Genomic DNA, 24,977 nt, shown 5'->3' with positions numbered 1-24,977 from the left:
TTCCCTACCACAATCTCTGACCATGTCGGTTCTAGTTAGGGCTCCATCTCTGGCAGTAAATTGTAAAAACTCTACATGTGGGAAGAAAAGCAAAGCGTGTGAGATATGGAGAAAGGTAAAACAAGGGGCGGCTCTAAAGACTGGGTCAAAGATCCTCTAGATTTGGTGGGACAGATCTTAGACATCACTGAGTCAGATCCACTCATGATACGGATGCCAGCCTCAAGCTTAAAGAGTATAAAGGTGTGCACAGGGAGATCCTGAGACACAAACCCAGGACCTTCTCATGTGAGTCTGGGACTGCAGTGCTGGATTACTGCTGTGTCACTGCATCGGCATCACTGAAGCTGGTCCTTATCTAAATATCCATAGAGGGGGCAGGACATTCCTTGCTGCTCTTGGTCAGTTCAGCTGGAAGCAATCCACTTCACAGATTTAGAGGCACCTTAGACACACAAGTCTCCCTCATCCTGTTTCCTCCTCACAGTAATTTTCATAAAAACTCTCCTCCCTATTTCCCTTTCTAATCCCACTCGTACTCCAAATTCCTGCCATCCCAGCTTGCTGGGGATGAATATGTCAGGACCACCAGTGACCAAATCCTATGGAATCTTCTCGTCTTCACCTTATTTGGTTTCTTGTCAGCATTTTGACATTATTGATCGTCTTCTTTCTTGACACTTTCACTTTACTTGGTTCCTGTGACATTAGTTCCCTCCCACCTTTGTGAGTCTTGGGGCTCCTCCTCTGAACCTCTCTGTAATGGCAAGGCAAAAGTAACTCAGAGTTCCACATTCTGTCCCTTTTCTTCTCATATGTAAATATTATTTAGGATATTTTATCTAAATCCATAGCTTCAATTATTGACTAATATTTCTTGAATTATAAAAACAGTGAAAAAATACTTGAGAATTCTCTCCAGATATCTTTCCATCCATGTTCTCTCTTTATATCCTCTAGTTCTCCTGACCTGGATACTCTTCAGGTGCCTGAAATCTATCATGTCCAAATCTGAGCTCACCATTTTCCTACCTTCTCCTTTATTGTCTGAATGACACCACCATTTACTAAGGCACTCAAATCAGACATCACATACCCACATGCACAGAGACACATACAGAGAGAGAGAGTGTCACAGAAACAAACATGCCCAACAGGGACTATACTCTGCAGTCCGTCCCATTTCAACCAGCCTGGATCATGGGTGCGTTCGTGTTCCCAGAGGTGCCCTAGGACATGAACCCAGGACCTTTCCCATGTGAGTCCGGCTGTATCACTGCCGACCACTGTCTGGCCCTTGCTTTTCCTCCTATTAATTCCAACTCTAACCATTCTCATCCATTCTGACCACTTCTGATCGACCACCAAGGCAAAGTGACATGCTTTTCCTCAGTTCCAGCAGCACTTGTCACATGGCCTTGTATTATGGGTTGTCATCTCCTCACCAAACTGTGAGCTCCTTAAGGGAAGCACATGGCCAGGCCCCTCATTTCGGACATACCAGCATCTAGGAGAATGCCTGGAACCTACAGATTCTAGAACATGTTAGCTGAATAAAGAAATTTAAATTTAAATATAAGCATAAAGATTTATTTATTTTTTTTTTGTGATGAGCCCTGAAGCAATAGATAGGATGGCATGTCTTTCAATACATTAAATATGCAAAGTGTATTCTTTTGCTATACATCTGTCAAGTGATTCTCGGCAGAAGTCTACAAAACAATAAAAAGAGAATAATTGTTTCATACAAACCAAAAGCTAGAAATCACATGACGGTATGAACTATCTTTCTTTTATGAAAATAGCCAATTCTAGAAATATACATTTTGAAACTTAATTTTGAAGTCTTCTGCTATAACCACAGAATATCTTTACATACCATATGTCTGACCCTTAGAAAACAATACGGCAGATGCAGGATGTGATCCATGAAATCTCACAATGCTCTCCAAACACTCGTCAACAGCAAGGCTAAAATTGATCAGAATTTTACTGATATTTCACACGTCAGCAGCTTTAACCCAGAACGAGCACTACTCTTATTCTGAGGCTCTTTCCCAAACAGGAGCTAATCAGTTTATATGCTATCACATCATACGCAGGTCTACAATGTCTATGAATTTCACGGATGGACAAACTGAGACATTTAAATAAGACGGCGATGGTCAAAGAATGAGTCCAAGTACTGTGTTTGGTTTCGCAAACTGTCCTCTAAATTATGTTGGTGGCATTTCAGACAGTCTAACTGGAAAGCAATTACAGTTTTATTAATTTGCTCTGGAAGGGTACTCTTTCTGAACCCCGAGTCTGAGGTGTCCTCTGTGGTAACTGGAGAGTTGGAGGGCAGTCACAGTCCCACTGGGATATGGGAACTACTCAGACTGCACAAGCTGAGCCACGCTGGCCTGCACAGCCTCCCACACATGCTTCTCCTACCACAGACGCCTCTCAGGGCTGACGCATGTAAACACCTGGAAGCATGACAAATGGTTGCTTTGTTACCAAAAAAATTCTCCAAGTTTCTTGGGAGGCACAGTGCTTAGAAGTAGGCCAAGAGGAGCTCAGGGCAGGCCAACTATGCCTGAAAACAAGGCTGGCCTTAGGAAATAAACTCACCCCAGGGTTTGCTTATGAAATCATTCATCACCAATAGGATGGCTCCTGCAGTAGTTAAATGTGAGACAGGTGTGAGAAAATCTGCAAAGAATGACTTTTGATTCAAATTTCAAACTACTCTGGTCCTTTCCCAACTCCTGTGCTTTACTTGGAGATGAAAATAATAGCACTTGTTGGACTGATTGCTAATTACAGATTGCGTAATAGACCTCAACGAATTGTGTATCAGGCAAACTACTAACTCTCGCACTCTCACATACAAACATAAACTGTATTCCTCAACTTCTATCCTTACTATTTCATTAAACAGACTGTGCATGAGTGTGTGTATATACCTATACACACATGCGCACACACACACACACACACACATACACACTCTCTAACTCCTCAGCCAACTAAGAACACAGACTTAGTAGGACAAAAAAAAATCCTGTTTCTCATGTACTTTTAGTTAACAATCACAACAAAATATGGCAAGTGTAGCAAAGAAAAATCTGATTCATTATTATAACTTCTGGACTACCAGCAGTGAAGAATAGGCACTGGATCCACACCAGTCACAAGGCCTTGCTATTCCTCGAGCAAGCAAACCCCAAGGTCTTTGTACGTGTTCTTTTTTCTGCCTAACTCCCTCTCCCCAGATATCCACATGATTTGCTCCTTCTCTTTCTTCAGATCTCTGCCTATTAGCAAAATATTCCCTGAGCACCAGATAGAAGGTAAAACTTCATGCTCCTGTCACTGTAACCTCATTTCCTTGCTTTATTTCATTCAAAGCATGTTTCACTCTCTGAATAATACTTACTCACATGTTCATTATCTGTCCCCCACTCCCACTAGAACATAAGATCTGAAAGGGCAGGGGCTGCATCTGTTTTATTCCCTACAGTAATTTAAGTACCCAGGACAATATCTAGATGTGACAGATGCTTTAGGAATACTGAATGAATGAATGAATGAATGAATGAATTTTGTTGCAACGTGACCTACTTTATACATACAGTGTAAATAATGTATCAAATCCACACTTTACCTAATGTCAAATAACATCTACATTAACAAATGCTTATAACAATGCCTTTCTGCTCCTGACACATGAACCTTGACAAGCTATGGTCCATGCTAAATTAAAGGTCAGGCTTCACTATCTTTGAAAACATTTCATTTTTTTCCACTGCTCTCCTTACAACCTCTGGGTAGGTATCCCTGTCAAGGTTGACATATGCTGCTGGATGATTTGCTCAATCCTCAGTTTTCTGAATTTGATTAAGCTCCCCCCAAACCAACTAGAAAGACTGGAAGCTGAGAGACCTGAGGTAAATTTTATCCAAACATTGAGTGTGTTAGCTAAGAACAAATGTGGGAGACCAGATTGAGCTAGGCCAGAGAGTGCAGAACTGGCTCTTAAAGCCAAGGATACCCAAGGTGAGAAGAGAGAGGGCAGCCTGGAGCGGTCAGGGTAAGTTCTGGCTGTAGACCCATGCTAACTCAGGTTTCTGAAGTGAGCTGGAGTGGGCCTGCACAGGCAGGTTAGGTCCATTTACAAGGAGTTGATGGACATCACCTTTGAGTCTTGGCACTGTATATCGCAGGCATTCTGTTTTGCAAATGGTGTTCTTCCTGGTTAGATTGAAAACAACTTCCATTTCCCTTATTATGACTGAAACACTTTAAATGGACTTGACCTTTTAAGAACCATCAGGCAGACAACTTGAAAGGCCTTTTGTAATAAATGTGGCACAACTTGAGGAACATTTAAGTCTTTGGCTAGTGATATAGACAATTTAAGAAGAAGCAGCTTTAATCTTATTCATATTGCTTTATTATTATTATTATTTTTTTCACCACAAGGCTCACCATATGTGCTCACCAGAGACAGAAAGAGAGATGGTTAGAGGAGAAAGCACCACCCCCATTGGAGAATGACTACACTGCAATCCCTTCTTCATCTCTCCCTCCTTTCATGACACATACTCATGCTACTGTGTTTCTCAAGTCACTGGGTCCGTGACTTAAGCTTCATACGCAGTCAAAACCACCAGGCCAAGAAGCCAGCCCCTTATTCATATTTCTAATTAGAGTGTCAGTTTGCATATGATGTCTAGATTGTTAGCTACATGTAGCTAATGTGTATTATTGTTATTTCTATGAAGACAGTAGTACTGTTCTGATCTGTTAGTTTAATAAACGAAATGGATGAAACCAGAGGTGTCATGGCTATCACATTTGGGAACAATGTGAAGGTGAGGGCCATGATCTCTCCTATCAACTGTTGAGGTTGGGGAGAAAAATGTACCAAGTATAAAAATTAATGTTGTATTTCTGATTAAGGGCCAAGCTCTATACTTTGGCTCCCCTTCCCCAAAATGCTTATCAAAAGTAGAGTGCCTCTTTTTTTTAACTTATGTGTTCATTCACCTCATAGCACATATCACAATTTAAACTCAAATATTTGTTTACTTATTTAACAACAGCTTTCCTTGGTACATCTTAAGTGACAAAAGAAGTAGGGACAATACTCACCTTGTTCCCCATTGTAAAACCAATGTCTATTCCTGGCATATTCATATATAATTTACTTACTGTATTTTATTTTTTATTGTCTAAAACCTCTGGCTAGATGCAAACTCTGCAATATCAGGCACACAGTAGGTGCTCAGTCAGTATGTTGAATGGGCTAATTTCTCTGGAGGTAATGAGGTTCCTGCCATGGGAGGTATTTTAGCAGAAGCTGAACACACATGGGCTGAGTGTTCATAGTGTTTCACTCATTAGGCTACTTCAAGGTCCTTTTTCAATGCTCAAATTATATTAATCTAATTTTATTTCTATTGAATGAAATATAGGTATTCCTCACAGAAAAGGTCTACATTTATACTTCTGTTCTCATATAAAGGATTCTAGTTAAAGTGTCAGGGCCATGCAAAGACATTAATGTTACACATTTTTTAAACTTGAATGTATCATCTACCCATTGTACCTCTAACACAAGACACAAAATAAGTCTTAAGTAAAGTTCGCTATAAATTGTTTGCTCAAATCTAGCTCTTTTTTGTTTTGTTTTTTTGTTTTTTAAGGAGAGAGACATTTCTTCTGGTTCCAGTTCTGTTTCTTATATCTGTTTAATTTATACCATGAGTTCCAAGAGCAAAATTAAGACTGTGGAGTCACAATAAATGTCAAATGATGAATAATTAATTACATTAAAAATTATCATCATCTCCTTCTACTCTAAGAGTAGCAGCAGATGGTGAATTCTGGCTGTGCCTAATTCTAGCTGTGCCTGTGGCTGCCCATAGATCTTTCAAAAAGCCAGCATTCAGGGAACAGAGCAAAACTCAGAGGAATCTCATGAATTTTGCTGTTGTTATTCCAAAGATATTTTTGGCACAGACTCTGCATCAGCAGATGAGCCTGTATACTTTCTCACAGCAATTCAGTTTAAAAAAAATTACCAGATGACCTTACAGAGATTTTTTTTAAAAAAAGACTCATCCTTGAATGCAAAAGAAAATAAGGGACAGGGACACCCTCCTACTTCTACTCCAGGAATGTGAGCTCCAATGTAAATGTCAAGATATTAGACTTTTCACATAGCTCAGAAATAGTGAGCATTAAAATGATCAGGTAATTAAAAAGCACAAACATTTTCAGTAAATACAATTTTTTGTTTCATAATTCACTTCGGCAGATGTTTACTATTTTCCTGCTCCCGAAAACTTCCATCTTACTAAAACTTTGCCATGTGCCAAGAGCAATACTACATATGGACTGAAGATGGCAACTTCTGTGATCCAACGTCTGACTAGGTTTGTAGTACCGTTGTTCATATTCTAGCTGTACCTCCAAATATTTATTTTCATAGGGAGTCTTATTACTCTAAATGGAACCAAAGAAACTATTAACCTTAGTTGACAACTAGACTTAAAAATGTAGCTTTGAATTAAATGATTTTAAATCAAACATGTTTATAATCCCAGGAAGTAGTTAATATTAAAAGATAAACTGTTGACTAAATCCTAACAGTCAAACTCCTAACCCAATTTTCCCAGCTTATGATGTGAGCATAAAGGAATCAAGATAAATGCACTGAAAATGAAGGGAAGTCACTACGACCAGAGTAGCTTTTTTTTTTTTTTTTTTTGGAGAGATTTTCACTGTAGGGCGCGTGCGCTCGCCTGACAGAAAGAGAGAGACATAGAGACAGAAAGCGAGAAATCACCCCCCAGGGGGGATGGTCACGCTGCAATCCCTTCTCCTCCATTCTCCTCTCGGGATCTTGGGCATGCACGCACACGCGCCCAGCGTGAGTTTTAAGCCACCAGGTCCGGGACACGAACAGCAGTCGACTACGTGGGAGTCCAGCAACATAGCCATTACGCTAACTGCTGGTTCCCCAGAGTAGCTTTTTCATCTTTATCTTCATCATTGGACCGGCAGCTGTAGGCAGGGTTGGCACCATGTAAAATGTTACTTTAGCTTCTGGATGTCAAGAAATGTTTATTATTTTAAAAAAAATTAAAAAAAAAAAGAAAAAAGAAAAAAGGGACCAGCAGTTAATGTAATGGCTATGTTGCTGAACTCCCATGTAGTTGACCGTGGTTTGAGTCCTGGACCCGGTAGCTTAAACTCACGCCAGGCGTGTGTGTGTGTGTGTGTGCCCAAGATCCCAAGAGGAGAATAGAGGAGAAAGGATTGTGTCATGGCCATCACCCTTGAGAGGTGATTCCTCGCTTTCTGTCTCTGTTTCTCTCTGTCTTTCTGGTGTGCACACGTGCCCTATAGCAAAAACCTCTCCAAAAAAAAAAGAAAAAAAAAGAGAAAGGTTTATTATTCTGCTCAGTGGCTTCCAAGCTATTGACAAATCATTTCTAAAGAGAGATGTAAAGAAAAGTATCATCCTGGCAAATCAGAAAAGCTTGAGACAGCATTGTCCAGGTGACCATACCCAGTTGGAATTCTGAGGATCAGTGTTCAAGTCCAGCCTCACCAATGAACCAACTGGAGACCCTACACAAGTCACTTCACTTCCCTGTACTGTATTTATGTTAAAAACAGGAACATTAATATTACATATCACTTAGGACTATGGTAACAAGAGAAAGAAGTAGTATGTGTGCAGAGCAGGGAGAGAGCATTATAATTATAATAATAGCATAGTTATGCTAATGATAGCATTTATTATGTGATTACTGTGTACCAGTCAAATTGATGGGGGTGTTTTTGGTCATCCCAGTAACGAGGGAGGGTAATTCTGATGTTTCACAGCCATGAGGTAAAGTAGTTTAATGCAAGCATGGAGCTGTCCTGCATAAGAAAAAATTGCTCCATCTCCCAGTAGACTTTCATATGCTCTCCTTGACACCCATGTAGATGAAAAACTTATTTATAACCTGTTTTACATATAAACAAAGTTTTTCTGCACAAGTTTAATGTCTATTATTATTATTATTGTTTTTCTTTTTAGGTTTTTGTCATAGGGTGCATGTACTCACCAGAGAGAAACAGAGACAGAGAGAGGGAAAGTGAGAAATCACCCACCAGGGGTGGCCATGCCACAGTTCCTTTTCCTCCGTTTTCCTCTCGGGATTTTGGGCATGCACGCACATGCGTCTGGTGTGATTTTCAAGCTGCCAGGTCCAGGACTTTAATTGCAAGTGCAGGAGTCCAGAGCCTTAACTACCATGCCACCTGCTAGTCCCCCACAAGTTTAAGATCTTAAAATTTTTCAAGTAATGCAATTAGCATTAAATTTGAGGAAACACCGTAATTTACCATGTTTAGAACTTTAATAACGAATTTTTTTAAACTAATTATTTATTTAATTCCATTTGTTGTTGTCATCATCGTTATTATTATTATTATTATTTTAATTTGACCAGAAAGAGACACAGAGAGAGAAAGGAAAGTGAGAAAGCAAGCTGCCAGATGCTAGATTTGAACCACGGCCAGTCACGTGGGAGTCCAGCACCTTAACCACCATACCACCTGCCAACCCCCTTTAACAATTGGTTACTCTGGGGCAAGGGTATGTGCATTCACAGTGGAGCAAGGGAAGCACACATGGACTATCAGCATACTTGATAGTGCCAGAGTACTGACCTGCTGACATTTACAACAGTTTATCACTTTTCTTACCTTTCTCTTTTATACTAAGATATTTAAATATAGATTATTTTTTAAAAAAGTTATATGTATAGATGAGTTACATAAATTTTGAATTTCCTGTCAGGATAGTAAATTAGGTATGGCAAAATGTTATAAAATAAAGGGTTAAGTTTAATAGGTTGAAAATCTCTAATTCTAGGCTCTCCAAGGAAATTTAAAGACAAAGTTCTGAAGAAGCTATTACAGTTAGTCTGAGAGAAACAAAACAAATTCAATGAAGAGAGGAGTGAGGAAATAAAAAGATACAGTACTTTATATTATTAAGACATTTGATAAGCAATGAGAACCCAAAGAGGTATAAAATATATTCCTGCCTTCAAGAGCTAGCAACATAACTGAATATACAAATACTATTTGCAGTTTCTCACAAATTAGGAGTGCCCTGACACTAAATAAACTGAGTTTGACAGAGAAGGCATCCACATTTCATGGAATTCCCAGGGATAATCTTGCCAATAGTCCACCAGGCAGAACATTTATCCAGAGAAATCATGCAAGGTGAAACAGAGGAACAGATCAAGGACCAGGCGGTAGTGTTTAAGGGACTGATTTATCAAGGGGAAAAGGCAGTAAGGGGGGAAACTGGATTGACTGATTTTACATTAGCATCAAAACTAAAATCATATTTATATATACTCAGTAAATCCTATAATACAGATTCATTTGGGGCAGTTTCACACTTCTATTTCTTAAGTGATTTTTACAGTAAGTACAAGATCCCAAGAGGACATCTTTTGTTATAAATAAAATATCTGCTGATATTTTTTCTTTTTAGCCTTTTTTTTTTTTTTTTTGGAGACTTTTACTATAAGGCATGTGCACTCGCCAGAGACAGAGACAGAAAGCAAGAAATCACCCCCCAGGAGGATGGCCACACCACAATCCCTTCTCCTCCATTCTGCTCTTGGGATTTTGAACATACACACATGTGCCCAGCATGAATTTCAAGCCACCAGATTCGGGACTTGAACCACAGACTAACTACGTAGGAGTCCAGCAACAAAACCATTACACCATCTGCTGGTCCCACTTTTTAATATATATTTTTTAATTGCCAGAGAGGACATGCTGACACCAGAGAGAGAAAGAGAGATGAGGTTCAGGAGAGAAAGTACAATAGATTTCATGCTGAAATCCCTTCTCTTCCATTTTTCCATCCATTGTCAGGATTTAAGCCATCATGCACATGTACCTAGTGTGTTTTTGAAGCTACTGGGGCCAGAATTCGAACTGTGGTTTGGCCTTTGGCCATGTGGGATCCAGCTCCCTTAACCTTAACCACTAGGCCACAGGGCTGGCCCAACATGTTGGTTATTTAGAGGTACATAATTTTGGACATTAGGATTAATAAATGATGTTAACATCGGGAAGTATAAGCAGGATTTGGATTACAGTGAGATTCATGGCACTTTAACAAGCTAAATAAAATATATTGGCTAAGGTATAGAGTCTGACAAATTAATAATTTGAATAAAAGTTACAGCCTCCCATATTATTTTATTTGGAAGAAAAGGAAAACGCTAACCCACAAAAACAGTTCTTTGATATATCACCAGCTAAAAAAAGTGTTTTGTACACAAATTTAATACTGAATATTTTTGGAGCGGATGTCTTTCTTTGAGAGATGAATACGATTTTGATTTCTCCCTTAAACAAAAACAAAAAGAGATTTGACTAAGTTTAAGAAAGGAGAATCCAATCTAATTGGTTGTCATTTTTGTTGCTGTTCCTGCAGGGATTCGGGCTGCTTCTAAGACTGAGCATCCTGGCCTATTATCCATTCTAAAGGGACACATGAGTCTTCTGTAGCTGCCAGGTGGGGACACTCAGCAAGCTCAATCTATGCAACTAGGCCACTCTGTCCTGGACCTGCTGAGACTCTCACTTGCGTGCAGGCCATGAGATTTGATTTATTGTGTTTTTAAAGTGTTCTTATAACTCAACCATGTAACCCACATTCTCAGATATTCTGGGAGGAAAAAGTGGCTACAAGGGAATTTTATCATGTAAAAATAAGGTGATCATGTACAAATAAGCCCAGGAAACATATTTCACCCTGGCCCCTGCTCCTAAAGGAATTCATTCTATATGTTTAGAATTTATCACAAAATGTTCCCATATATGAGGCTGAAAAAGGATGTCAGCATAGCCCTGGGAGAAGAGATCTTCAATTAAATACCATCTTAGACACAAACAAGAAAGCTTTCTAGGATCATTTTTAATGGTGTGCATACCCCAATGCTCCCCTCCATAGGAAAATTTCTTGAGTTTTTGTGACTTTCTCTCTCTCTCTGGTAAGCACACATGCCCAATAGCAAATTAAGGTAATAATGATAAATAAAATTAAGTAAATAATGCTTAAAAAAATAGTGAGGCATGGGAGCATGCACGTGTAATCCCAGCTACTCTTGAAACTAAGGCAGAAGGATTGCAACAGAGTGAGACACTATGTTAAGGGGGGAAAAATAAAGAATGGCAATGTTAAGAAAAAAATAAAACTTAGACCTAATTTCTTTACTGAAGTAGAATTATAAGCTAAAACTACACTAACAATATCTGGTATGCGTTAATGCATTATAGTCTAACAAGTACAGGACATTATCTTATTCAAGATTCATAACATCTTTTAGGAGGTTTAAGCATGGAAAGAACTAGAACTATTTTACCAATTAGGAAACTGAGGCTTTGGAAAACTAGTTCTGTCTTTGAAATGGGTAGCAGAAGGAGACACAGGTAAAAATCCATCTTGTACAAGTGAAGGGTCAGCAACTTCTTTTTGGATTGCCATTCTGTGACACGCTCCATCATACCGTGACAGGGACGGGAGGGCAAGAGACCCCAGGATGCTGGGTCTGGAGCCCACAACCCCTCGATAGGAATCCTGCTAGGGTACATGCTCCCCTGACTGGGATAGTCATTAAACCCCCTGTGCCTCAGTTTTTTATAAAGTGAGGTACTCATACCAGCATCTGTCTCAAAAAGCTATTAGAAGGCTTGTAACAGTGCCCAGTAAAAACTGGAAAACACCATACACCATTAGTGTTTCTATTCAAGTTCTGGAAAACTCTTTCATCACCAAACACAGTCCTAAGATAAAAAGTAAAACTCAAGCCTGTCCTGCAGAGAGCAGAAACAAGGCTCGCTGGGGAAAGGGTCTGATTATAATTTTTTTTTTGGGGGGTGGGGGGAGAGAAGTTTATGCTATGGGGTGTGTGTGCTTGCCATAAAGACAGAGAGAGACGGAGAGATATAAAGCGAGAAATCACCTCCCAGGGGGAATGGCCATGCTGCAATCTCTTCTCCTCCATTCTCCTCTAGGAATCTTGGGCACGCATGCATATGCGCCCGGTGTGAGTTTAAGTGACCGGGTCCAGGAATTGAACCACAGTCGGCCTCATGGGAGTTCAGCGACATAGCCATTATGCTAACTGCTGGTCCCAAATTCTGATTTTAAAAAAAGGGATAGATGTGCACACAGACAGATAGATAGATGATGGGGTTTTATACCACTTCATGAATTTACATTTTGAACATAAGCTGAGACACACTGATAAAGACAATAGATCCTTGTGCAAAGAATAGGTCCCTCCTAGAGAACATGTCAGCCGAGGAAAGGGCCTGGGGCCAGGAGTGTTCACACACCCTGGTTTTCCTTCGCATCCCTGTGGTGAGCCAGCACCTGGCTTTACATCTTTCTCAGCCTTGCACTATTCAATGTAGTTATTATACTAGCTGCTTGGACATATTTAAAACACACACACACCCACACACACTTCTTCATATTCTAATGCTCTTTTAGAGGAGGTTATAATATATTACAGATCTCAGCTACTGGGAATAATCTCAAGACCAAATTTTTCATGAACCCTGGTAAGAAAGATAAAATCATTTCACTTTTAACTCATTTTTCACATTTCTCTGTTTTTTAAAAATACCAAAAAATCGGGGCAGAGTGTGAGGAAAGATATTAAGGAGAAAAATAGACTAGACATTTATGGGACACAGAAATGGATTATTGTCTGTTGATGCTAACATGTATATTATCCTCAACTGGCCTGGGGTGAAGTGTATTCATGTTGGGGGAATTCACTTTACAAGCTAAGTGATGTATAGTGATTGAATGTATAAAAGAAATTAAAATAAGATAATAAAATAGTAAAGAAAAAATACTTAAATATCCCACATAATGTTGTTGACACTTCAGTGATTTCTGTATAGAGATGATATGAGTTAATAAGTAACTTTTAACTTGTGAAGTCTTTATTCCCCACAGCAGCATTTGTTTGTAAAGCTACTGTACTTTGAGAGATGTGGTTACTTTTAGAGATTTTGGTAATTAGTGCTAAAAGGACATATCAACATGCATTTACTTCACCACCACAGATAATCAGCATCAGTTTAAAGATGCTGTCTCAGGGACCAGCAGTTAGCGTAATGGCTATGTCGCTGGACTCCCACGTAATCTACCATGGTTCGAGTCCCGGACCTGGTGGCTTAAACTCACGCCGGGTACATGTGTGTGCGTGCATGCCCAAGATCCTGAGAGGAGAATGGAGGAGAAGAGATTGCAGCATGGCCATCCCCCCTGGGGGGTGATTTCTGTCTCTCTGTCTGTCTCTGTCTGTCTGGCAAGTGCACGCGTCCTATAGCAAAAACCTCTCCAAAAAAAAAAAAGAAAAGAAAAGATGCTGTCTCTTTCTCAGTCTGTGTCCTACAGCTTTCAGAAGGGAGCTCTTTGTGGCAAGGGTTGTCTTTTGCAAGTTACTTAGATTCTATTAGCTACCTGAAGCAGACCAGACTCAAACTGCCTGCCCTCAGTGGCTCTGTCCCTTGGTGCTAGGTTCCTGGCTGTATCTGAAGTGCATGTACCTGTCCCAGTGCAGAACAACAGTGAGGAAAGTCCAGGTCTTGAAAGCCAAGTCTCTCAGGGGCTTTTCCCACAAATAAATCTACTACTGCTCCTGAGACCCTGTGATATCAAGTCAGTATCCTCAGTTTTGCTTTGGCTCATACCATCCACCTGTCTGAAGGGTGTCAAGCTACACTGCTGGGGCCTGCAGGGCAAAAGTCACTTCACTCCCCCCCAAAATAAACCAGGCTACTCTTCTTGGTGACTGAGGCATGGCAGGCCTCTGCTCATGATAGGCCTCCACGCTGTATGCTCAACGACTGTGTGGTTCACACTTTTGGAATAATTGGATTCCTTTAAGATCACTCTGGGCTTCTGAATTCCCCACAAGGATGAGGATCTGTACATTCTGCAGTCCCCAACAGGGACTGTACGGTCTCTGTCCAGATCAGAGCTCAGTGACTGAGGAATCAGCCTCACGAAACTTATCTCCTCTCCAGCTGTATAAGTGACACCTACTGGCAGCAATTGGTAAAACCCCGGAAAGGAGAGGAATGAGGACACTGACCTGCCTAAGATCATCCAGTCTGTGAGCAGTGGCAGTCAGTTCCAAACTCCAAATCTGTCAGTGACTCTGTTCTCATTCCAAACTTCCACTCTGTCTAGAAGTGACAGCATTCCTAAAGGACTTTTATTTATAGAACATTTTCTTATTCTTGGTATCATACACATCTAACTATAGTCCCATACAATGACAATGATTACATGATAAAATTATACTTTCTTGAAAAGAAAATCCCCTTGATTCTTTCACTTTCTCCTTATAAGAGATGATGCAGTAGGCAGAGATTCTAAAATTGCACCCTCTACTCCAAGTTGGCCTAATCTCTGGAATGCTGAATATGGTATCACCCCAGGATCATACCACAGATGGTAGAAATGATCTTTAAAGAGGGAGATTATGCAAGTAGGCACTCTCTAGTCACATGAGCCCTTATAAAAGCAGAGAGCTCTCTCTGGCTGGTGGAGAGAGTTGAAGTATCCAGAGGCTTAAACATGCCAATAATGTCTTGGGCATGCGCGGGCCACATGAGAAAGAAAGCAGGTAGCCTTGAGAGCTGGCTCTTGATTCAAATGTTTGTTACCACCTCCCCACCCCCAAGCCCCTGAAATCATATAATAAAGTTCTAACCCTCAATATAGTGGTATTTTGAGATGGGGTCTTTGGGAGGTAATTAGGATTGGGTGAGGTCATGCTGGTGGGGTCCTGGTCTGATGGAATTAGTGTCCTTATGAGAAGAGACACTAGGCAGTGCCTTCCCCACACCATGAAAAAGCCAGAGAGTGGCTGTCTGGAAGCCTGAAAAAGAGCCCTCATCAAAACTTGACCACACCATGGAGACCAGCAGTTAGTGTAATGGTTATGTCACTGAATTCCCATGTAGCCGACCACAGTTTGAGTCCCGGACCCGGTGGCTTAAACTCACGCCGGGCGCATGTGTGTGCGTGCCCAAGATCCCAAGAGGAGAATAGAGGAGAAGGGATTGTGGCGTGGCCATCCTCCCTGGGGATGATTTCTCACTTTCTGTCTCCCTGTCTCTCTCTGTCTTTCTGGCGAGGGCATGTGCCCTATAGCAAAAACCTCTCCAAAAAACAAACAAACAAAAAGAAAGAAACAAACAAACAAAAAAATTGACCACACCGTTATTCTGACAAGGACTTCCAGACTCCAGAACTGTGAGAAAATAAATTCGTTTTTTTGAACTGCCCATCTTGTGGTATTTTTGTCTTAGCTGAGTAAGACAAGCTGAGGACGGTCCCAGTTTATAACCCCCAAGAAATCAGAATGACAGTCCTACAACCGAGAGAACCTGCATTCTGCCAACACTCTGAATGTGCTTGGAAGTGGATTCTTCCCCAAAGCCTCCAGCTAAAAGCTCAGCTCAGTCAAAACCTCAGTTTTGACCCTAGGACACCTTGAGCAGAGGATCAAGCTTCAACCCACCCCTAGATTCTTGGCCCAAGAGAGCTGTGAGATAAGTGAGTGTTGTTTTAAGTTAGTGCAACTTGTCACACAATAATAGAAAACTAATATAGATGATTATCAAATTTGGGGATTATCCTGAAGGAGGAGCCCAAAAATTAAGGCGCCATTCTCACACACACACACACACACATACACACACACACAAATACACCATCCTGTGCTGATGCTAAATCCTAGTCTGGGCTGTGTATCATATTTCCCTTTCCTAGTTTTTTCAGTGGCCACTCACCTACTTCATGTCCTCTTCTTATCTCTTATCTCAATTTCATCTGGCTTCTCTCTTAGTTCCCCTATCCATTACTCTAGTCTTGGGCAATGCTACAGGATTCAGTTTCTTCCTATCATGGTTCCCAACACTGTTCTCAAATAATGCACACAGGAATAAAGTTTTCACTAGTTCAGGGTACTAAGAAAAGAAATAACAACAACGGTGAGGTGAGTTTTTCCCCCCATAAAGCAAAGCCACCTTTGAGGAGCTGTTATTCTTTTTTTCAATAGGGTATGTATTTTCTATAAGATGTGGTGATTATGACTGGAACACATACAGCATAAATGCTCACAGGTTTGGCCCTGTTTGTACCTTCCTTTGCAATATGACTTAGTAGCTCCTATCAAGAAGAGAAATCTATTTAACCACCCCCTGAATCTGGGCTTACCTGTGTGACCTGCTTTGGCCAATGTGACATTAGCAAACATGAGACAAAGTCTGACAAAGGCTTGTGCACTGGGCTTTTCTCTCTTGCTACTGAGAACCTTTGGCTATTTTGTGCATAAGCCCTGGCTAGCCTGCTGAGAATAAAGACTATGGGGAGAAGAGCCTCAGCTGTCTTAGCTGCCCAAACTGAGGTTCCAGTGAGGGGAGTAAAAGCATTCTGGACCGACCAGCCTCAGGTGTGCAGGCCCAGATAAGAGGGAGTCCACAGATGCCAAATAATAAATATGTGCTGCTTTAAGTAACAACATTTGGGGTGGTCCTTTATGCAGAAACTAGTTTGTAGTAGCTTTTTTATTTGTTTGTTTGTTTAATATTCTTGAAGAGTAAAAAATGAATAAACTCATTGTAAATCCTTATAATTTTTCTAAACATTTAATTAGTCCATGAAACTAAAAATGAAACAAAACAAAAAAGCCTTAGATTAACCAGCAACTCCAAATATGTCTTTGTCTTGCTCAAAAGGTGATAAAAACGGTTCCACAGAAGATTTGCATGCCTATTTATAGAGGGAGATTCTTCTGGGTGATAAATGGTAGCTGGCTAAGGAAAGAGAGCAGAAGAGGCACCAAAGGCTCAGGAATAAAGCTGTGTCCAGATGGGGTGAGAGTTATGGATGGGAGCAGTAGGGTCAAGGTGAATGGATCTTCTGTCAAGAGCACCAGGAAGCTGTCAGGAAGCTTAATTATGACAGATCTATCTTTCTTGTTGCTTTCTATGAACTTCTTTGAACTTCTTCTACAGAATAATGTTTCATTTTGTACCAAAGATGCTACTTCACAACTCCTCCTCACTCTCATTGCTATCCAAGACCGGTTTAAAATGGTCAACCTTCAACTGAATACTTAGCAGTTATAGACACTACCAAGCTAGAGGTTGAGGATTCTGTGCATCTCCTGGAGTGGCAATGGCTTAACCAATGTGAATCTGTATGGAATCAATCTAGGGCTATCCTCTGAGCAAGGGCAGTGTGGTTGCCCTATTACAGTATAGCAATTACAGAGTTAGCAAAGAAAATATAGTATATTAAGTGGGATAATTTAGTTATCTGCTTAACCATGTCTTCCTGTTTTGTTTTGTGTTGTTGGATCAATGTCTTTTTTGCAAATTGACAGTGCCACCAAATTTGTACCAAATATTAAACAAAAAAATGAAAATGATAGCATAGGTATATGAAGTGACATTTCTTCCAAGAATAATTCAAACATTCTGGATAAAATATTTAATACATCTTAAATGCATTGATAAATTAGTAGGAGAATAATTCCTGGGCCTGAAGAGTGACTAAAGGACTCAAAGTTAACTGCAGCATGCAGCTGACTGTCCGCAACTCTAGATAAACTGCATGAGCTTTAGCTTTGGTTTTTATATCCATACAAAGTGCAGGTAAAAGGCCTAGAGACTGCCTCCAGATAGTGGGTAGTCCAATAAGAGCTCTTCTCCAGCATAAAGTTGAGATGGCAAAGGGCTATACATTCCATGTAAATGATTGGAAAATGACACCGGCACCCAACCTCACCCGCACCACTGTCCAGTCCCCAAAACTCTTTATTTGCATTCTGCACTTTCTGATGGAAATGAAAATAAATGCAGGAAAATGGTGAATGCAAATGAAGAGTTATGGGGGCTGGACAGTTGTGTGGTTGAGAACAGGTGCAGGTGTCATTTTCCAATCATTTACACTGAATGTATAGCCCTTTGCCTCTCAACTTTATGCTGGAGAGGAGTTCTTATTAGCTGGAATGCAAATCAAGAGATCCAGGGGCTGAACAGTGGTGCAGTGGGAATGCAATGTTCTGCAAAGCTGACCCACATGGGAAGGCTTTGGGTTTGCACCTGGAGACCTTCCAGAACATGCTAAGCATGTGTGTTTCCATGATCAGGGCTGAAGGTAGATCACACAGAGTCAGGGCCCTGTTGGTGATGGCTGTGTCTCTCTCTCTCACTCACAGAAGACATAAACTTTAAAAAAATGAGAGAGAGAGAGGAAATAGAGTTTCAAATGCAAACACTGAACAGGTAGGAAAAGAATCATTGCTGAGAACTTGGACTCATGAGTTAATCCTCATGTTAGTTTGGAACTCTCATTCACCCTGCTGACTGACTGACTTTCTTTCTTTCTTTCTTTCTTTCTTTCTTTCTTTCTTTCTTTCTTTCTTTCTTTCTCCACTCATTTATTTTTTAATTTGACCAGAGAGAGACACACAGAGAGAGAGAGGGAAAGTGAGAAAGCAAGCCACCAGGTCCGGGACCCGAACCTTGGTCGGCCATGTGGGAGTGTCCAGCACCTTAACCACCACACCACCTGCTGGCCCCCAACCCTGGTGATATTCTGAAGTAACTCAGGTGGTGAATTTAATTTTGAGCTATTCTTGAGTGGTAGTGGTCTCAAGAAGTGCTCATGGTAGAACAAATGCAAAGTATCTCTGAAGTAACACAACTTTGTCCTAGGTTCAAAGAATTCCCACATAAAGTTCCAAGGAAAAAAACTGCTCACAGTAAAAACTAGCTAGCTTCCTAGTTACACAAGGAAACAGTGAAACAATTAGTAGAAACAACAGACAGCAGAAATAGACTCCACAGTATTCTGGATAAAATTGGTTGTAGGAAAAGTTATGACATAGTTTTTCCAAGCAAAATTGCATCATGACTTTTCTGACAACCCAGTAGAATTACAGATACAGACCATAAAATACTATATTACTATGTTTAAATAAATAAAAGACAAGTTTGAAAATATGTGCCAGGAACCAGAAATATTAAAAACTATACAAATATGCTTTAAAAAGAAACAGACTTCTAAAAAGAAAATGTAATAATCGAAATTAGAAATGAATATACAAAACTGAAAAAAATTCCACACAGATGGAAGAAAGAATTGGTAAGTTGGAAGATATAATTGTAGGAATTATCCAGAATGCAGCACAGAGAGAAAAAAGAATATGAAAGAGGTTAAGAGACAAAGCAGAATGAAAAAAAATCTAACATATATTTAATGATTGTGCCAAAAGAGTAGAACTGACATTTGACTTATTACATAAGAATTTCCCCAACTGTGCCAATTAAATTGAATTATAAGCAGGGGAAATTCATGCTGTGAAAGAAATGGAAAAAGAGTAGGACTGACCGTCATGTGAGAAAGCATACAAGAGTTTCGGTTACGTGTAGTAAGTGAAGAACCAAACAGAAATGTTGTGTCCTGGAGCTCATATGTGGTTAAATGACTTTTTTTTTGCCAGAGTACTAGTGGTGGGAATAATAAGAAAAGAGGTTGAAGACTTGAGCCAGACAAACCATCTGAGGCTTGAGTGTTGAAAGGTTTAAATCTGCCATATCAACTCTTAACAATTCTCCTTTATCATACCTAGTAGGATTGTTAATATAAAAACAAGCAACCCAGAAAATAAAAAGTATTAGAGAGGATGTGTAGAAATGTAGACCCTGTGCATTGTTGGTAGGAATATAGAATGGTGCAGCCACTATGGGAAACAGTATGATACAATTAAAGGTGAGCCTTCCTTCTTAGGAAATTGATTTTTTATAGTGTTTTAATTTTCCCACAGTTACATGGCTTTTTTTTTGTCTATGACTTCATCATTTTATTTGCAGAACTTAACACAATGCCTCTTGCATTAGTTGAATATATGTCCTGTGAATGAATGACTGTATCAGGCCAAGAGATGATAAAGTGATTAGTTGATAAAATGTAAGTAACATTTGTTTTTCACTGAGATAGCAAATATTTAAGTGGTGTAGAAAAATACTAGGTTGGGGAGTGTTGGGTAGGGAAGAAATGACGAGGGAAGAAGGAAAAACGAACCCTATATCTGCTGTCCAAAAGCTCTTCTCTACACAGGGCCCCATTAAACATTCCAAACTGGCACCCTTACACAGTCACTAAGGATCATGTCAGGAAATGGGAATGCAATCTGGATGACTGGAAGACAGCATGAAATGAGACTGCAGAAAAGACTCGGAGCTCCATGTAGACAGGCTAGAGCATTACTAAAATAGTGATAGACTTCTTCTGTGTTCAGTGGCGAGTCATCACTGTTGCTCATAGGATTATAGATGTGCTTTGCTTCTTTGCACGTGATGATCAAGTAAATATCACACCATATTTTCTGCAATGAAAGTAGGGCCAGTAGTAGCTCTTGTTTCCCCTGTTACTTATTGGTTTGTTTGCCTTCCCCTTCCCTTGGATCATTACAGAACCTCCACTGGCTTTGATAATTCCAAGAGGTTTGCCAGACTTCTAATTCCTGAGCAGGGTTGAACCCTCACTAGGTCTTTTTTTTTTTCTAATGGGCTGAAGTGATATACGTAACACCAACTATTTTATTTTATTTTATTAAGAGAGACTTTTGTTATAGGGCATAGGTGCTCACCAGAGACCCAAAGAGAGAAAGAGAGACAGAAAGTGAGAAATCATTCTTCGAGAGTGATGGTCATGCTGCAAGCCCTTCTCCATTCTCCAATCTCGGATTTTGGGTATGCACGAACCCATGCCCAGTGTGAGTTAGAAGCCACTGAGTTCAGGACTCGAACTGCAGTCGACTAGGTGGGAGTCCAGTGACGTAACCATTATATCATGTACTGGTCCCAACACCAACTATTTTAAAGTGAACAATTCTCACCAAGCCTCTGTCTGCACTGCTGCCCACAGTAAGCCACTCTGCTGCCTCACATTGCTTCCCTAGGGGAAGTAAAGTATAAACTGCTCCCCTTTCTACCTAGGATAGCAGAGTATTTTGAAGTGAAGCACCTCACAGTAACCCCACCCCTTTACCTGAAGCTGGCCTCAGGTATTCCTCACTCAGACTCCCTCAGTTGAGGCTGCAGTGCCTGCCTTTCAGGAAGCCCAAACTCTGTTCCCTCTGAAGTCCTACCTCTCAAGTTGGATTCAAGCACACTTGGGATCCACATCTTTCAGAACCTGACACTCTGCCCTCTTTCTAGCCAAGGGGATCATTAGTGAGGGTCAGAACTTTCCATTTATTTCCACCCCTCCTTCCACACAAACCAAAAATTAATTCTAATCCTCTTTGACAGCTCATTAGGAAGAATGCCAAGCCTTTAGGACCCTCTATTTACCCACCCCCAAGCACTCCAAAATGCCCTATTTTTAGTTCTTAGAAAGAACAGCTGATTGTTCTTAATGAGTCATTACCCTCATCCCATGGAAAGGACAGACAGCAAGACTCCTTGTCATATTAGAAATAGACACATGCACATACATCATAGAAAGCTCAATTGTTCAACACTCTAGCCAAGTCTTGGATTAGACAGTTTGTGCTACTAATTTTATGCAGAAATTTTAGATGATTAAAAATTCTGATTCTTTTTTTTAACTGCCAGAGGGTGCATGCACTCACTAAAGAGAGGAGGAGAGAGAGAGAAAGCCCCTCCCATGGGGTGTGATCATGCCACAATCTCTTCTCCTCCATTTCTCCATCCCTTCAGGACTGTGGATGAGCACACAAGCACCAGTGTGTTCTTTAAGCCACGGTGGCCAGGACTCACAGTTGGTCGTGTGGGATCCAGCTCCCTTTGCCACTAGGCTATACGACCGGCAGTACATAAGTTCTAGCAAGCATTTTGATAGTGATAGAATGTTGAGAACGTGGATATTTGAGTAGGAATAGTGGAAGTTTCATGAGAGGAAAGAGAACATAGTGGGAAGATGGTGAACTCAGCTTGCCATGTGGTTGGTTGGTACTGAGTATGTGCAGGTCCACGCATATCAGCAGCTAATGTTCTATTAAATTCCTAGAGTGAAAAATGGAGGACGCAGCACGTAGCATGCCTTCTACATGCCATGAACACGAAAATGTTTACATGGAACAGCGAAAGAAGACACAGTATGAATCCAAAATGTTATGCCTCACATCTCTCTTCTTTTTTTTTTTTTACCTTTCTGAATGAAAGACTAAGAGAAAACTGAAAACTTAAAACAGGTATTCAGCTTCTTATTTCATAGCTGGCACCTCACATTATGCCTTCTAACTCACCTTGAATCTGTATTCTCCCACAGTAGTCATCAGCCTGAATTTGAGGATGACATCAATTTCTCAGTTATAGGTACACTGAAATGTCTGTGATGTATTTCCTTTACACGGATCATTTGGACAGTTTTGGGGAATACTGAATTTGTTCTGCCATCAAAAATTACTTGTTTAGAAACAGCTGTGGTGGTGCAATGATACTGCAGTGGTCCACAATGCTAAACCTACATGGGAAGGTCTGGATTTTGAGTCCTGATGTCTCCCTGTATAGGCTGGGCATACATGTATCTATGATCCTGCTTGGCTGACAATAGGGAGGATCACATTGTGAAGACCCTGTCAGGCATACCTAGCTCTTTCTCTCTCACAGAAGAAATAAATAAGCAAACTTTTAAAGAAGGTGTTCAAAATTACTTATAATCAGTCAAACAGTACAGTGCCAATTATGCATGTAGGAAAAAATAAATCAGATTTAGAGCTTTCAAAAAACACCTCATACACTCATGGAGAAATACTCCCTTTGGAGAGGGATAGAATCGCGAGTTCTTGGCAGGGCTGGCAACTTCTGATTCTGCCTTGGGAACAGAGCCCAGCACAGACCTGTAGGCATTTTCTAAATTCAATACTTGTTTGTTCAGGTGCCCTCTTTTACTGTGTGCATCCCACCTGGCCTTAATGATCTTTTCTACTCACCAAAAAAAAGCAACAAAGCGGCTCTTTGTCTTCATTCAGCACTGCATCCTACTCTTCCTCCATTGCATTCTCCTATGTTTATTATCTTATGACCTTTTTGTCTGGAGTATTAGAACATTTTGAATGAGGTCAAAGGTAGAGTGTACATGTTAAAGAACCCCTTGTGTAGGTGGGCAGAAGCCTACTGGGTCATTGCAAAATGATGACATATTTTTTTGTTTTGTTTTCTGAAGGTCATCTATTTTTACAAAGAACAAAGATCAAACAATGATATACTACCCATTTTTATCCAATAAACTTTTGCCATCTTTCAGTGAGCTTCAGAATTCCTCATTCATAGAAGGGCCTGTCTATGAATCAATAAGGTGCTGATTTTTAGCCTCATCTGAATTGAATGTAATACTATGCAAGGAATTCTAAGGAGAGCGTATCATAGGAGGAGAGATGGGAATGCCCATCTCAGTCTAAATGGGGCAGGGATGGGGGCTGGTGGTATGTTAATATTAGCAAACACTTTCTAGAAGGGGTGACATATGAGTTTAGTTTGGAAGAATAAGTAGGAGCTGGGGAAGGAAATGGGGACAAAGAAAGAATTCCAGATAAGAAAATGTGTATTACATCCATAGTTTAGTACTTGGCATGCAAAAGTATTCAAAATATGAACATGGTTGCAGACACTGAGAGGAGGCATAGCACAAAGAATGAAGGAAACTTAAAGTAGTTAGAGTTGCTGAATAAAGTGACAAGAAAGGAGTCTGAAGAGGTAGAGCAATCAGACCACAAGTAGCCCTTTGCCAACAGTTGTGCAGTTCAGGTTTTAGGTGACAGATAGATAAAGGTTTTAAGAAGTGGGGAGGGAACGATTTTTATTTTAGGGAACTCTCACCCTGGAGGATGACAGGTTAAGGGGCATAAAATTGGAGGCAGGGAGATGACTTAAGCGGCTTTTGCAAAAGATCAGGTGAGAATGGGACCAGCAGTTAGCGTAACGGCTATGTCGCCGGACTCCCATGTAGTCGACTCTGGCTCGAATCCTGGACCCGGTGGCTTAAAACTCACACTGGGTGTGTGTGCTTGCATGCCCAAGATTCTGAGAGGAGGATGGAAGAGAAGGGATTGTGGCGTGGCCCCCTCCCCGGGGGGGGGGGGTGATTTCTCGCTTTCTCTCTCTCCGTCTCTTTCTGTCTGGCGAGCGCACACACTCTATAACAAAAACCTCTTAAAAAAAATATATCAGGTGAGAAATGATGGCCTTTACCAGGTCAGTAGTTGTGGGGATGCAGGAGAGTAGAGTGAATGAGTACTAAGTTCTGTTTAAGGTACAGCATTTGGAATAACACTTGTACTTGTAAATATACACTGAATAAGATGGATTCAGAACTTAAGTCAGAGTACTGAATTCCTGACAAGTAAACTGTGCCTATCCTCTTCATCAGCAAACCCTATTTTAAAACAAGGGCTTACTAGAGGGAATAAAAACTTAGTATAAAAAAAGATAATAAGGGACCAGCAGGTGGTGTGGTGGTTAAGGTGCTGGATTTCCACATGGCTGACCCTGGTTTGGTGGACCTGGTGGCTTGCTTTTTCACTTTTCCTATCTCTCTCTCTGGTGAGCATGTGCCCTGTAGCAATTAAAAAATATAACAATAATAATCATAAATAAAATTAAATAATTCTTAAGGAAAAAAGAGAAATATTAAAATAATATTTTACCAGTCTGAATTCATACCACCCAAAATGAGAGGAGGGAATCAAGGAGAAACATAGAGAGATAAGACACTTAAGGATTTAAGTGATACAAAAATGGAGGATTGTCTGTTGATGAAAACGTGTATGGTAATATCTTTAACTGGAATGATGTATAGTGTATTTATGCTGGGAAAA

At 40.4% G+C, this 24,977-nt stretch overlaps 1 protein-coding gene and 1 long non-coding RNA gene across 5 annotated transcripts in view; one reads left to right on the top strand and one right to left on the bottom strand.

The window, feature by feature from the left end:
* Positions 1-11,054, top strand: part of LOC114009658 (uncharacterized) — an 11,188-nt gene extending 134 nt beyond the window's left edge. The window contains exons 2-3 of the long non-coding RNA XR_003551046.1: positions 6,311-6,428; positions 10,523-11,054. This is a non-coding gene — a long non-coding RNA (uncharacterized LOC114009658). The remainder of the gene's footprint in view (positions 1-6,310; positions 6,429-10,522) is intronic.
* Positions 1-24,977, bottom strand: part of FRY (FRY microtubule binding protein) — a 505,649-nt gene that overhangs the window by 317,223 nt on the left and 163,449 nt on the right. The window lies entirely within an intron of this gene.

This window comes from Tupaia chinensis, unplaced genomic scaffold, assembly GCF_000334495.1.
Source record: "Tupaia chinensis unplaced genomic scaffold, TupChi_1.0 Scaffold000597_1, whole genome shotgun sequence".
NCBI classification, from domain to species: domain Eukaryota; kingdom Metazoa; phylum Chordata; class Mammalia; order Scandentia; family Tupaiidae; genus Tupaia; species Tupaia belangeri.
Note: the sequence above shows the minus strand (reverse complement) of the source record. Positions and strands in the feature narration are given on the sequence as shown.